Below are 15,142 nucleotides of genomic sequence, written 5' to 3'. Positions count from 1 at the left end.
TATTTATTTTCAGCGGCTTTAAAGCCTGGCAACATTTTGGGAAAATCATCCCAAATAGGAATAAATAGGAATTGGGAAAATCATCCCAAAATCATTTGAATTGCAATGGCAGAGTTTTATTAAGAATCTCCTGTTCCACTTGCAGTGAAATACACTTTATTAGTTTTTTTTAAAGAAACATTCAACCTACCTTATGACACAAAGCAAAAGCCTGCAATTTCCCTTTTTTGCTTCAGAGTGATGCTGTGCTAAATGGTATTGACCTACCAGGTTCAATGTGTTCCTTCTAAAATAATAAAAACACAAATCCGTTTGAATAGACAAAGTAACTTAATGACAATGAGATGTATCAAACAGTAGGAAAAGACTTCATTATCCCCCGATACATTTGAAGCAATAAAAAATCTAAAAGAGGGAGCGGTTTTGCACTGGCTTATGACAGCAAAATAGATCATTTTTCAAAAAGTCTTTTATCAGGCTTCTCTACTGCTCTAGTAATTTTAATGCTAATTTTCTCTACAAGTTTCGGAATGGAGCATTCAGCCTTCATGAGCGGTAGGTCTCCTTGCTACGTAATTCTTGCGGTGAATGAAATCCAGTTGAACTGATGCTAACTTTATCAGGAAAGTTTTGCTCTTCCCAGCTAGCAGTTTCAACTGGTGTGAACAGTGGCAGCAGTTTGATATTCTGCTCGATGTGGCTGGGCTTTTCTGGTCATTTGTTGTTGCAGATACATTTATGTTAATATTCCGTTGCTTCCGGAAGAAAGTCATTCATGGTGACAAGAGCATAGTCTCTTGCTGTCTAGCTCTTTTGACTGTATGCAGGAAGCGTGAGATCACTCCATGAGGACTTGATTCAATCTTTTTGTGATTATTTTTTCTCAAAAGCATTTCAGAAGTGGTGATTTAACTGCTTCTGCATTGTTCTTTCTCTAAAATGTGTTCCCAGGGCTATGGCGAGGGGGCCAGCAAACAGTCCATGCACAAAATGCTAGCCTGTGAACTTCAGTCTCGGTCCCACTAAGCCTCGTAAGCCCAAGTTCTTGTAGCGGTTCTGTAGCACAGACTGCCTCTGCTTCCTCAAAGCAGATCAAAAGATCATCTTTCAAAAACTGTCCTGTAGAGCTCCACAATTTCTCACGGAGCTCTGGGCAGGATTTTTAGACTCCTCAATATCTGGATCTAGCAAAGTCTGTTCCTAGGAGTTACAGGCAGTTTTCAAGAACAGGGAGCCATGAAGAAAATTTGCTTTTTTTTCTTTTTTTAATTTAAAAACAAAAATCTGGGTTTGAATAAACACTATTTTTAAATTTCTATCATTGCAAATTGCAATCCAGGTTCTAAGGGCAATAAAGGACATTTACATTTGGTTTTTAGTTTAGCCGTCGATAAAACCTTTTAATCTAGGAGACAGACGAGTAAGCAACAGTGGAAGGCAGAAGGCGTCTCTGCCGAAATTGGTATCCACCGCAGGGATGGTCGCTGTATGTGCATGCCACCAAGAGGAGGAAGATCTTGGTTCTTCTTGGTGCCTTTATTTTGGGTACAGCTAACCAGGATTAAAATTAAATGTATTCTTTCCGAAAAGTACTTTTTTTTTTTGTTGTTTGGAAGTGGAGCTCATTGTGAGCTGATGATAGTAAAACAGATTCAGGAGGGCCAAGGGAGAATCTGAGTTAATATATGGGGATGAGCTGCGGGGACAGGACCCCTTTACTTTGGAGGGGAGAGCCGTTTCCTGACGAGATTTGATGGAATCGAAGTCACCACAGCAAACCGATTTAGGCAGGAGAGCAGGTTTAATCAGTGATTGCACAGTCACTCTGCAGAAGGTACAAATGAAGAGACCAGTTATTCAGAGAGTTAGTGGCAGGAAGCGTGTGGGGTCTGTGTCTTGCCCTCTGTCCCCAGCCTTCCATGTTGGCCCCGTCGACCGGGTAGCAGGCCGGTACCCCCCCGAATCCCAACGCTGCTTTCCACCACATAGGTTTTGGCTTCTCGGGGAAGCACTTCCCAGCTTCCTCCTGCAGTGCCTCCATGAGGGGCAAATCACCAAGAGCTGTGCAGACAGCCAGCGCTGTTACAGGACCTCAAAAGGTCTCGGAAAGAACCATGGAGGTCCGGGTTCCAGGACCGGATTTCTTCTGCTCTCCGTGTTGCTGCCAGCCCAGCCTCGGACCCCTGAACCCTCCCAGGCTCTGAGCCTCGGATGCGGCACAAAATGTAGGACAGAAACCAACAGTCTCTCTGCCGTTTTCTCGTCAGAGCTGATGCCACGAAACCGCCATTCGGGGCTCCTCAGGAGGGCGGCCCCCCCCCCGCGCCTCCCCCCGGGCTTTCCCGCCCTCCGCGCTCCGCGTGCGGCAGCGCCCTCTGCTGGCCGCGGCCGAGCGGCGCCGTCTCCCGGGGGCCGCGGCGCCTGGCGGGGCGCGGGGCGGCGGCGGGGGCGAGGAGAAGGCGGGAGGCCTGGCGAAGGCGAGGAGAAGGCTGGCTGGTCCGGAACACCTCACCCTCTTGTGTCCTCGGGGTAAGTGCCAACACTGTGACAACGGACCTGGGCACCTGCCTCACCCCAGATACCTGGATTTTTACCTCAAACCCAGTGTACTGATTGCTCAAAAAGTACCAGCCTCTCCAATTCCACTTCATGTTTTCTGCTTTTCTCTGGTAATCAGTGCCTATGCAACCCTGACACTTATTACAATAATGTCTGTGATTTCCAGGTTTTGTATCCATTAAGAGATTTTTCAGAAAAAATACAAAGGCGATCAATATTTTCATTTCATAGGCTATTATGAAACAATGGTTTCATGGTGGACTTGGCAGTGCTAGGTTAATGGTTGGACTTGACGATCTTAAAGCTCTTTTCCAACCTAAACGATTCTATGATTCTATGAACTCAATATAATTAAGGAAAGAAGGGGCTCATAATATTTTTGCGAATAGGATTATCAAATTGTGAAGTAAACATTTGGTTGGTAGACAATTCACAACATTATTCCATGCGCTGCGCTAGTTAGTCATATTTGCTGTGAAGACCAATGTTTTATTTCCATCTTGAACATGTCCAGCTTCAAAATCCAGGGATTGTATTGCTTTACATATTAAAGAGTCTTCTATTATCAAAGTGGCCTTTCATCCATGGGTTCTTACATAGAATATCTTAGATGAAACAAGCATATGGATATCTGTAACAGCTTTCCAACCTGGAAATTTCTTTGCGGTTCAATTTACAATTATGCAGATCCTGGGGCAAAGACCATTTGGTTTTGGTTAGGTTCTCACTGCAGAGCATGCTGGGAAGCTTTTGAAAGAAGTGTTATCCAACTGCAGCTCTAGATATTTAGATACTGCTAAACATATGGTATTGCTTTTATTTGTAATGACAGATGGATAAGAAACTGTCCTTGCTTGAGCAACTGCTGTTTAATTTCAATTACTAGAAGAAAGCCTGAGTTTTTAATCCCACAATCATCCCTAAACTGACTTCAGAATTAAAACATTTAAAATGTATCGCTACAGGCCTGAATTTTACTATTCTCCTTCCAGGTCTGACCTACTCTTCCTCTGTTTTTCATTGTCTTCCAAATTGTTCTCTGCTAACCCATTGACCTTTGAGAGACTAGGAGGGCACAATATTGTTATTTCTTTCTGGCATTCAATTGTTTCCTAAGTGTTCTACAAGCATGCGCCTACAATTATTCCACTTTTATGCTTTATGAACAGCAAAACTTTCATATGCATGCTTCTTAGCTCTGCAGAGGATTGTTCAGGTTTCCTGTTTCTCAGCTCTTTCTACGCATGCTAAGCTCAAATTCCCTGTTCAAGGTCCAAAACAGCCCTTCAGAGATGCATAGGCCAGGACATGAGGAGGAGCTCCCTTAAAAAAAAAGAATCTTATTTCCTGGCTTAAAAGGGGAATTTACATGGAACTACAACTGACTTCAAACTCCAAGCAAAGGGCCCAGAAGCCATAATGGACTCCCATTCTGACAGGGAGAATGAAACTTGCATCATACTGTTGGCATCTGTATTGCTGTTTCCATTTCCACTGAGTAATTGCTGGAATGCTAGGCCTGGCAACACTGCCTCTGTCTCAGAATGCAGCTCAGGAATTGCTCCCTGGACTACTAAATTGGTCAGAAGGGACTCTGCTTCTCCAACTGTCTGAGCAAATAGTCTGCTCCTTTGTTTCCTTCCACACTTTTTAATTTTATTTACTTGCTTTGCATCAGGAACTTGCATGACAGATCAGTCTGCAAAGCTTATACGAGGCTGTTGAGAAGAACTACGGTTGGATCCCCTGACAACTGCACTGGCCTGTTTTCTTTTTTTAGGAATTTGCTGTGCTTCAAATCCTGGCCTATCTCTGAAAGCTGCTTTTCAGAAAAAGCATTGCAAGACTGTAAAATCACAGAATCCTGTAAACTACTTAATTTCTACAGCAAGCATGATCCAGATATTATTTCTAGCATCTCCCCTTAGTGGCCAAAATGGGAATGAGGATAGAAGAATACCTCGTTTTCTTTTCTGTTCTCTTCCAGTAAGCAGCCTCAGTCCCAGTTTGGCTTTTTGAGTCCCCTCCCAGCTCTCTGCTAAACAAATGAGAGGCATTCATCCAATTATCCGTTAATATACTCTCTTTGTAGATTCCTTCTGCTCTTTGGGCCTGATTTCTCTCTACTCCGGTAGATTTCCAATTATGTGAGTTGTGCACTTCCACTTTGATTCAGCAGCCCTTCCTGCTAAGGTATGTTCCTCTGCAAGGTGCAGATGAGTGGTCCTTAATATTTATACAAATGACCATCCTGTGCGTGAGTTCAGTGAACAGGGCATGTCTGCAGAAAGACTGATGATGACATAGTTTGCAGGCTCACATAAACAGTCACAGCATGCACAGCCTCTTGGGCATGATTGCATGTGTTCCGAAGGAACATTTCCACTAAATTTTCCCTAGCCAAAGGAAGAACAGAAATAAGGTTCCATATGATAGCTGAACTATCTGCTGTCATCTTTAACTTAAAAGAATGCACTCCCCTCCAGAAAATCAAAGGAGACAAACATATATAATAGAAGCTGGAGTTGGCTTGCATGATTGTGAAGGGCTCCTTTCACACATTTTTGCCATAGCAACATCCAGCTCTCAGAAGTGGAGCATTTCCTTGACTTGGGATGAAACAAAGCACTGCCCAGAAAGGAATCTTTGTCCCTGCTTAATGTTGTCCCTGGACAAGAAGTGACTGTTAGAAAAAGCAAGTTTAGTTGTTTCTGCTACCCATTAAGCAGTAAGCACATTCTGGGCAGTTGCCGTTGGTAGGTCCATGAACTATCTATGATAAAATTTAATGAACGCCCATGAAATGTTTTAATTTGGCTTCATTTCCCTGGAAGGGTTAGAAGAGTAAGGAGATGCCTTGTTTCCCAGGAAACCTGGGCTAGAGGGTAATAACATGATCTGTCAAACTGTGAAAAATACTAAGGAAGAACAGGTTATCAAAACTGTTGCGCAAGGTTTAATTAGAAGGAATTCTGCTATGTATGATGGCTAAGATCGTTTTGAGCTAATCTAGCTGATTGGGACAGCATGGAAAATGAGGTATGGAACTAGTTCTGTGATGAGTCATAGAGAGTCCAGAACAGCTGTACAGGGATGAACTTATTTGGCCTAGGCTGAAGAGTCTCCACTGTGGATTACAGTGTGACCAACTACTGAGTATGAGTGTTCAGACCACAGAAGTGAATGGCATTTGTCTGTGCACAGCCCGATTTCATGTTATTGAATATACATTTCTTTTCTACCATGCTTTAAAACACAAAACCCTTATATGGCTTAAAAAACATGCCATCAGTATTAGTGTGAGATACTGTTTCTTCACATGGCCCTTCTGTCCTTATAAACTGACAATTTCCAGGACATATATATGTCATATTACAACGCAAGCTTTAAACACAAAGTAAAAAATGTTTTGAAAAGGGCATCTGTAGAATGAGTCTTTAATGGGTCTTGATTTAAAGAGGTGAGATGCTCTCACCAAATATTCTGGCACTGCCTACCTGCTCTTTTACTCCCCCTTTCGTATGTGATCCTTAGACTCCCTCTCCGTGTTCTCTTTTGAGATTTACTGTGTGCTCTTTCACATCATAACTGAAACTGTTCTGGAGCAGAGGCAGATTTCTTCGTGATAATTATTCCAAGAGAAGCCATCTTCATCTTCACCATGCTGCTTTGCAATGGAGAACATGCTGGTCTGAAGTAGTAAATGCTTTTCCTTGACCTAAATGGAGAGGATCCAAATGCATGTTTTGTTTTGTTTTGTGGTATGTTCACTTATATATGGCATGTTAAAAAATAATTGTGCCATAAGCATTCCTTCCCCCACTAATAAGAATGCCCTGTTCAGCCTGAACCCTCCAAAGTCAGTGTGCTGCTTTTCACTTTGAAACTAAAAATACTGCAAGGTAGAAGCTAGTAACCTTGCTGTATGCGCTGCTGGAAAAGGCATGAAGATAGATCCTTACTTGTACATCTCATTATAAGGTAAGATCTTAATACTCCAAAACTGTAATATCCTAAAATGCATTCTCATAGTGTCAAAGTCAGGCAATATTCAGGCAATGCAAAGAATATGGCCCAGGCATTGAGCCTTAAAAATTCATTTTATTCTTCAAATATGTTATACTGGCCATGGTGGAGAACGTGGCATGAGTACAAATAAAAGAGGGAGGATAAGCACGGGATTCAACGCTGTCTTTTACAGACTCTGCAAATTCTTCTTGGACTGCATATACGAAGAAGTGGATGCATACTTGCACATGTACTTTTCTCCTATATTTACAGACTTCTCAGTGTGAAGGACTGACATTATAATCCTCATTCTTACAGACTGAATGCCTTGAGGTACCGCCAGTGCTCCCTGGTCTTAATGCCCAGTGACACATGAAAAGGCTGTTTTTTCAGAGCTTCTGGCTTTTGTGTGTTCATTTATTCCGGGCTCGGGATGCTTTCACAGGTCTATGAGGCACGTATCACCACCAGCGTGAGGCCCAGCATGAAAGTGGAGATCTTCTTCAGAGACTGGGCTACTGGCGTGATCCCAGAACTCTTAAGTTCTTGAGTACTTGTCCTAGCTCAGCCTTGTGGTTTACTCCCATGTTCTTCTCTTTAGGGAATTAAAATCTAATACATAAAAAAGGGTCTAAGAGTGACTTATTTCATAGTGGTCTGGGACTGTTTATTAGGGAAAGCCTATAAAAACCTCTGCTAATCCCTGTGCTGTATGCCATCGTCTAAGGGAGGGTGTGCAGTTCTGCTCTTTGCCTGGAAAGTAACAGGGTTCCTGTACTGTGTCTCAACAGCAGGAATTCAGGGTACTGTACGGCACTGCAAGCATTGCCAGCCATTCCAGGAATCCCCCTGGGGCAATTGCCTGGGGGCACATGTAATTTCATCCAGTCAGCACGGAGGTCCCAAAGGCCCCGACTCACAATCTGCATCACAGGATGGAACGTGCTGTTGCTGCTGTCTTGATTTGAAAATTGTTTGAGCCAAGTAGGAAAAGGAAACTGTTCCAAAGGGCAGTGGAAAAAAGAAAGTTACTTAAATTCAAAGCGTATGCCTCAGGATCAAGGAAGTGTACTAGACAGGTTTTAAACTACACATTTCTGTGGTCCTTCAAAAATGCGTCAAGACTGGAATGTGAAATAAGAGAACTGAGTGGTGAAACGTGCCACATATTTTCTGTATTTCACTTTACTGACGTAAAGGACAGTGGTGATTGTAACATGATGAGAAATAACAGCTCCACCAGTGAGTTCTGGGAGCTGGGTCAGCTCCTGGGGGATGAATGAGCGATGTATTGCCTGGCACGCTCCCACCAACAGATTCTGGCTTCAGTTCAGATCTACCTCTAGCTGGCATAATCGTTCCAGCAACGGAGGATGAAGACCATAAGCAGCAGGGATTGAATAGCACTTGCAGAGGTTGCATCTCATTATGATGGTGGATGGGGTAGCCCAGCAGACATCCAAGACCTTAAAGAGAAGTGTCTGCTTCCACAGAACTACTTTAAGCTAGGAATTGATGGAGGTTTAGACATTTTTTCAAGTTCGCTAATAACGACAGCAGCAGAAGACAATGTATGAACTATAGCAGGTGCTCAGTAACACAGAGAGATGCTCACTAAAACCCAAGACAGATGGATATCTGATGATGTATTGTTTATTGTCTTAAAGAATGTAAATTTTTTCTTTTTGTTGGTGAAATAGAGGAAAGCAAGGGAACTGAGAAAGTCTAGGAAGCCCATTTTTTCTTCCATTTCACTGAGTGCTTGATGGCTTTCAATCAAGAAAGATAGCTTTTAAAACAAACAGACAAACAATATTTTGGAGTTAGAAAGCTACACCGTTTGTAGCATTTGGTTAGGGTTGTATCTGGGGGACCACCAAGCTGCCTGCCCTTACTCCGAAATGTGATTTTTCTCTTGGCACAGAAAAACTGTGCCTGTGTTGTATCAGAAGAATATTTGGACACAGAGTTCAGTTATCTAAGGGAAGTTTTGGTTTCTGTTGCAAGGAATCCTCAATCCAACAAGTTTATGGTAAAGGATTTTCTTAATTTTTGGGAAGATTGCTCTGCTAATCTGCTCTACAGGCTACATAATGGTAATGGCTTCACTTCCAATAACGTGACTCAAGTTAGCCACGTGAAAGACTGGCAACAGGAGTGCCTTTCTCCTCCTCACTCACAGAGTAAATTTCTCTGCTGGGCTGAATGTCGACTTCAATAGTTTTTACACATATAAGGTGTCTTCAGAGCATGCCTACTTGGTAGGTCTTCTGGGGGTACAGGCAGAGATAAATGCCATGCCTCTGACTGGGCAGCTTCTTTACATGCACTATGAACATTGTGGGAACTTTGTGGTCCAGAGTCTAAGCACCAATTAAATGTCGGTATCCCTGCAGGATGAGCTCTGGCTAAGGGACAGAATCTCAGTCGCTGACTGAGGAGTCTAAATAGGTTTTCTGAATTTTACCCTGAGTTACTCCTTTGCAAGGACGAAATAGAAGGGAAAGATCTAATATGAGCTTCCTTCTGTCATGTAAATGCTTGCTTCTCAAATAAAATGAAATGGTGCTGAGTTTTGCATGCATTTTCCATGGAAATTTGCTAGGAAGCAGATGAACTGAGAAGAGGAGGAACTCTTAAAAATGATGTAGCCAAAGCTATCTTGTCCTGTTTATACAAAGAAGTTGTTGCATTTGCAACACCTGCTAGCATGCCAGAGGTGTACAAAATGTCCTTCCAGAGCAAACGTACTCATACAAATTCAGATATATTGGGCAACTCATAAAGGTGTTCAACTGTTCATGTATCTGGGTAGAAAAGTCAAGTACTTTTGGTTTTAAGACTGAAGTCAGGTGCTAATAGTGACTGATGTTTTCCTCAAGAACCTGCCACTAAGACCAAAATTTCCTTTTTCATGCTAAGTCAAATTTGCCCATGTCTATAATCACTATTTACTGTATGCTTAAGTATGCAAAACTTCACTGAGCTTTATAACACTCCTCTCCTTCCCCTCTCCTCCTAACCCCTGTAAGAAGCACTCATTGGGGACTGTTAAGTTAAAATATTTGCAGTGTGGCAAAGGAAATTCCTGGCAGTACTAGGACATACTTTACTAGGTTGGTCCTATTTCATATGGATCCTTATTCCAATAATGATAGAATCCGATTTGCTTTTCCATTCACATGCCTCCCTGGGCACTGCTTTTCTGCTGCTGGCTTGAAAATTTCCCAGTTCACACCAATTTCAGGCATGTCAGGAGAATAAAGAGAAAGCCATTATGCATAATAGTCATAAAAGCAAATGGATGCAAGGACTTACCACTGAAGACAAGAAAAAAAAATAGAGTTGAATAGTTACAAAAATGACAAGAATGAGGCATGTTGTGGGAACACCTATTCACAGGCATGAAGCTAGAAAACAAAAGGGGAACTTTTAGTCTCACACCTGACCTGCTCAGAATTTTTAAAAAAGGGAATTTTGATGAAGCAAATGTTTTAAGAAGACCCAAACAGGCAAGGGAAAAAATCCAGCCTGTTTTAATGATAGTTTTAAAATTATTCAGCAGTAATGTTGGTATCCCACTAACAGCTGTGGGATTGCTGGGCTGTTCCTCAAAAGACTCCCAGTTATCAGAACACACATTTTAAAAAGAGGATTCATGTCTAAATTGTTTTCTTCAGAATTAGTTACTAGCTGGCTTTTAAAGATGGTTAAAATTCCCATGGTGTGGGGATTCACTTATTTCTGAACTCAGAGAGTCTACAGGGTGGGCAAAAATGTGTGCATAAAGAGATGCACAATGATGCGAGGGGAAAATATTACTGCAAAGGCCATATTTGCACGCAGGAACATATACAGCATGAAAAGGGAGCGTATGCAGGAGTTCAGGGGAAAGAAGGTATATAAGGCTAAGGATAAAAAGATATGAAAGAGAGAATTTGAAGGAAATATATTGACGCAGTCATACTGTGATACTGTATGTGTACAGCAAGAGAAAATTTCTGTCAGGGAGAGCTGCTGATCCTAGGCACAGCTGCTACTGCTGATTGGAAAGGTGCCAGTGTTTTAAATAGACTTCTACATTTTCCCAGGTCTTAGATGTAATAGAAAAGGCCATTAAGAATGGCATAGGATGAAGTGGTTAGGAAAAATGGGGGAAAAGGTATTGGAGTTTCATTACCGTCTGTGAACTGTAGAGGAGAATTTGAGAGACCCAGCTCTAGTGTTTAAATTTGTTTGTGTAAAGATGAGCCAAATGACAGGACTCTTCCTTTGAAATCATTCCATAGCTGGATAGTTCAGGCTGTCCTGTATTTCCACTATTCTCACTCTAAATTTTCTTTTCCTGTTCTTCTTAAAACAAACATTACTGAATTCCAGAAGGCTAATAGTAGGAAAGTACTCCCCCTATTCTTACACTTATATTCTCAAGCTGTGTCCTTAAGCATTTACTGGCAGCTACCGATAAAAGCCGATGGACCGCCGGTATGACCAGAACATATATTTGTATATCTGGCATTTCCTTCAAGTCAGTTCTGAGAATTTCACTACTCTGCAAGATGTCTGAAACAATGATATTAGTCCACAGCCTGTACTTTTCCCATTTCTACCTTCAGTTTGGAAAAAACAAACCCGTTTGAGGCCTGAGTCTATTAGCTTTCATGATGTGCACACTACTGAAGCTAAATAAGTGTATTAGCTTAAACAGGAAGCTTATTTCAAAGAAATAAGCCAGGAAAGCTTCAGAAACATATGCTCTGAGATGACCTAAGCATGTTCATTATTCAGACTGTGAATAGCTTTAAAAGGGCCAAATTTTGTAGGGTTGAATCAGCTAGGAAAGTAATTCAAATAGGAAAGTAAGAATCACTTGAGCATTTCAGAAAATCCTTATTATGGCCAAAAAGCTACTAAAAATGTAGTAGAAAGAAAAATAAAATTTACTTTTATAAATATATATTAAAAATTTGGAAATACAGGTAACTGAAAAAGTAAGTAGAAGGACCATAATTTTTTTTCCAGAATGGTGATGCTCTAAACCCATTTATATCAAGAAAAAGAACCCAACCACACCATCACTTCATAAGCAGATGTAATGATCATGAAGAATTCAGACATGTTTAGTAAGTTTTGCTATTTTGCATTTTGGGGATAAAACAGGTAATACGCCTGTGAAACTAGCCATAACTATCATTCAGCAATTTTACCAAAAAATCACAGTCACCATCAATTTTTCAAAGTATTTTTCACAGTGGCTTATGTAATAAAATTCTATGGACTTATAAAAATGTTTGAAACCAAATACAAACCCTCTCATTTAGTCCCACAAAGTGGGAAAAGCATGGACTAGATATTCTGAAACCACACTAGAGGGCACTTGAGCTGTTTCTTCCAGAGTAGGTAAAGGTCAGAATAGTAGGATGCTTCCGCAGGAGCAGCAGTGGACAGAATTGAACACGGGAATTAGTAGGATTTATCGGTATCAGGTTGGTAGAACAATTAGTGATTTTCCCCAACAGCCTACTGTGGGGGAGCAGGTATAAATTCCCAGGTGTACATTTCGCTTATGGGTAATGTAAGCAATTAGGAGGAAATAATCTAAAGATTGCTGGTTGATTGCAGTAGTGTTTTGTCTTCGTACGTGGATCAGCCACAGAAATGTGGGATATTTGGGGAGTTTAAAAGAAAATCTAGTCTCAAATAGAGCTAGTGTCCAAAGAGTTGGACTGCTCTTCGGAGTCTGCTCCCACTGCATTGCTCTTGCTCCAGTTCTGTCCCCTCCCCAGGTATAGTGTGATGCCCTAAAAAGATTGTTTTTGTGGAAATGGCACAAAGAGCATTTGACAGCCTTTCTATAAAGTATCCGGAATAAAACCTGAAGACTAGAAAGGTAGTACAGGCCTGCCAGTGGATCCCAAAAATGAAAAAATACTGATCTGGTTCTCGATGTGGAAGATACACATAGAAGTCTGATAAGGACTTGAGCTTTTGTTTGTGTCATGGCCCAAGTATTCATTGTTCTTCAGAAACATGCAACAAAGACAAAGTCTTTGGTCTTAATTACCATCCATCTAATTGAGAGACAACAACCCCCGGCCTCAGTGTTCTGAACTAATGAGTCAGATCATGATTTATACACATGGCCCTGTTAAAAATATTTTTTGAATAGTTAGTGGTTTTGCAGATCAAATTTTCTAGGTTTTCTCTGTAACCTGATGTTTCCCTTGTTCACCAAAACAAAAAAGATACTATCATAAAATTCCATTAATTGGGCTTTAATAAAAAGGATACAGTGTGATCCCCTATGTCTGGATCGTACCATTGAATGGTACTGTGGGCAATGGCTTCGAACTTGCCAGGAGCACCTATCAGTTCCTCCTATTTTAAACCTTCCCCCCCAAGTTAACCTGTTCACTGTCTGCAGTTTTATCTACTTAGCAGCTATGGAAAGTGAATTTGCATCTCTCTGAGATCAAGGCCTCCCTAGCGTTAGCATCTGGGCCCCACCATTTTGCGGCTGTAGTCCTGGAGCTGGGCCCCAGAGCAGGGCGGCTCCCTGGGCATTTTCTCTCGTTTGCAGAATCCATTGTTAGCAGGCGGCTGACTCCAGATGTTGCTGCACAGCACAACTGAAAATTCATTTCCAGCAGATGTAATGTATGTGTAAAACAAACTTTGCTTGAGAATTGGCAGCTGTCTCCAAAGCAGGCCGTATTTGACTGGCTGAGTTTCAAACAATTGTCCGTATGCCCCGACAGCAGACACAGCTAAGCTCCAATTCACAGCATCTTCACTCACAGTTGTCAGTGAAACGAAGCTACGAGCTGCAATTGAGTTTCTGGGCAATTTACAGGTGAATCAGATTTCCTACAAAGGACATGGACTCCTTTTATCTACTGTGGAACATCTACTTTTTGCTAATCGCACTCACCCAGTGCTAGGGGAACTACTGGCCAATCCAGTGATCTTTCCATCTTTGTCTGCTGTCTCCCAAACAACCTCTCGTCTTCATCCTTCCCTGCCCCATCATCCTGTCCTCTTTCACATCTTAATACTGTTCTGTATTGTATCTTAATCTTGTTCTGCTTCTGCCACCACCACTTTGGCATCCCCTGCAGCAGTCTTCATGTCTCTTCAAGTGCTGTACCCCCTTTTTTCCTTACACCTCTCCCCAGGTAATTTCATTTGTTCTTCAGAGCTGGAACCACTTCATCCTCCTCCTCAGCCAGATGACAGTCCCCCGCTATCACAAGCACCACATGCTGCTGAGCTCCTTTCAGATTTTGCAGGGGCTCCCACTAGAAGGTTCTTTACCGCCACCAGTCTGGTGGAGGAGCCCCAGAACAGCTCCTTGTCCTGTTTGGTGCGATGCAGAAGCCAACTGCAGTTGTCAACTGTTTTCAGGTGGGCTGCCGCCCCCGCCGTGCCTCCTGGGCAGCCTGTGGGCCCGGGGCCTGCCGCCTTCCCGGGAAGGCCCCGCTGTGGCAGGGGCAGCAGGGGTGCTGGCGTGTGCCGCGCTCCTGCGGCTGGCCTGTCCTAGAAAGTTCTGGGCTCTCCACTCTCTCACTGCGAGGCCGGCGGCCCTTCTGGTAGGGTTAGTTCCTGGTTCTGTCTCTCTTTAATCTTTCTAATCTGCTCCTTCCCATTGCGGCCCTACAAATCTTTCTTGCGTGGAGTATTTTAATTCCTGATTCTTCTTGCCCTTAGTTACTCTTTTTTTCCTCTCATTTAAACCTCTGCTTCTGGTCCTGATTCGTGTCTCCAGCTGCCTTTGCCCTGATAGCTTTCTTGCATCCAGTTCCTTAAACTCTTCTGTATCCACTCGCACGTGCTCAGCTTACTTCAGCTGGCTAAAGGATGCCCTCCTTAGGGAGAGGAACTTGGAGCCAACCAAATGGGAATTTCATTTTTTCAGTTCCCAGCTGCATGGGCTTCCAGATAAGCCCAGCATCATACAGACATACAAAAATGCAGCTTTCTGACCAGAGCAGGGTGCAAGAGCCATACTGGGAGCCAGATAAATTGTCTTTGCTGGCTGCGTTTAGTTAGTTGGCTGCCATTTTGCCCTTACTAAGTTAAATAATTTGAAGTTGGGAAAAGCTTCTTTAAAAAAAAAAAAAAAAGTTGTATTGCTGACCTATCACTTTTGGCTTTCTGTACTTGTTTCCTCATGAATATCAAGTCATAGTGGGAGTTTTTCCTGTTCACAGTAGCTTGAGGTAAGACACGTTATTTGACAGTCTGACATGCATGCATGACGTTTCTTGTAGCAAGGAAAACCTGTGCAGAGGATGAAGCTTTGCTAATAGCTGGCTGAAGGCTGTTGGACAAGCCCTCACAGGATCTATGAACCAGCTCAGATCTCTTTGCATTCCATTCAAATGCAAGGTGTGCTCTTTTGATCTGACTCCAGTAGCATGCTAGGCATGGAGTGAAATAAGAGTACCTCTATCCGTTTTCCCATGGATGAGGAAAGAGGGAGAACATCTTGTGGGAGACGCTGGTTTTGCACTTTAGAGTGCTATTGGGTTATGCTTGGAAACTGTTAATGAGATTAGTGCAAAAACCTGAGTGG

General features: G+C 42.4%; 1 protein-coding gene across 12 annotated transcripts in view; it reads left to right on the top strand.

The window, feature by feature from the left end:
• Positions 1–15,142, top strand: part of LOC148055247 (uncharacterized) — a 145,240-nt gene that overhangs the window by 28,399 nt on the left and 101,699 nt on the right. The gene's annotated exons all lie outside the window — the stretch shown is intronic.

This window comes from Nipponia nippon, unplaced genomic scaffold (assembly GCF_047370975.1).
Source record: "Nipponia nippon isolate SJK-2023a ecotype South Korea unplaced genomic scaffold, ASM4737097v1 scaffold_25, whole genome shotgun sequence".
Lineage (NCBI taxonomy): Eukaryota > Metazoa > Chordata > Aves > Pelecaniformes > Threskiornithidae > Nipponia > Nipponia nippon.
Note: the sequence above shows the minus strand (reverse complement) of the source record. Positions and strands in the feature narration are given on the sequence as shown.